Consider the following 834-nt stretch of genomic DNA (forward strand, 5'->3'; position numbering starts at 1 on the left):
ATGGATGGATGGATGGATGGCTGGATGGATGGATGGATGGCTGGATGGATGGCTGGCTGGCTGGCTGGATGGATGGATGGATGGATGGATGGATGGCTGGATGGATGGATGGATGGCTGGATGGATGGCTGGCTGGCTGGCTGGATGGATGGATGGATGGATGGATGGATGGCTGGATGGATGGATGGATGGCTGGATGGATGGCTGGATGGATGGATGGATGGATGGACGGATGGTCCAAGCAGCACTGAAAACATTCCTCAGAGTCATCACATTTGCATCTCTAATCCTAAGTCTCTGTTTTCTGTCGTCCTTGTTTTTTGTGTTTTAAGTTCTTTGAGATTCAAAGATTCTTCTTTTTTCTTCATGAAAATGTGAAGCACTGGTTTTTTTTTATTTATATTAAAGCCCCTCTCCCTAACTAAAGTGATGAATGAACAAATTAATGTTTCTGTCTGCACGGACAGTGAAAACCAGCTGCTGCTTGAAAGGAAACATTTATTCCACATCTGTCTGTTTACTCACATCAGCCACATGTTGCACGTCAGACTGTGCATCGTGAGAAGACAATAAGCAGTAATCATGAAACAGCACAAAGGGACTGGGGGGGTCAGTTTGTGATTAGCCTCCTACTAATCCCCCCACCCCCTCTTTGTATTAAACCCCTCCACGCTCTCGTCTCCTATTAATCTAGTAATCGTATCAGTGTTGCATCACTAACGTCCCAGGTTTGTGTTGAGGAGTCTTGTAGTCTTCAAGGTGCAGATGGTCTGAACTCATATGATCTGCTGTTGTTGTGTAGCTGCTGTTGTGTAGCTGCTGTTGTGTAGCTGT

General features: G+C 45.8%; 1 long non-coding RNA gene across 1 annotated transcript in view; it reads right to left on the minus strand.

Moving 5' to 3' along the window:
• The window catches only part of LOC119417138, a 5,674-nt gene that overhangs the window by 4,492 nt on the left and 348 nt on the right, over window positions 1–834 (minus strand). The window lies entirely within an intron of this gene.

The sequence above is a fragment of the Nematolebias whitei genome, chromosome 11 (assembly GCF_014905685.2).
Source record: "Nematolebias whitei isolate Nwh7 chromosome 11, NemWhi1, whole genome shotgun sequence".
NCBI classification, from domain to species: domain Eukaryota; kingdom Metazoa; phylum Chordata; class Actinopteri; order Cyprinodontiformes; family Rivulidae; genus Nematolebias; species Nematolebias whitei.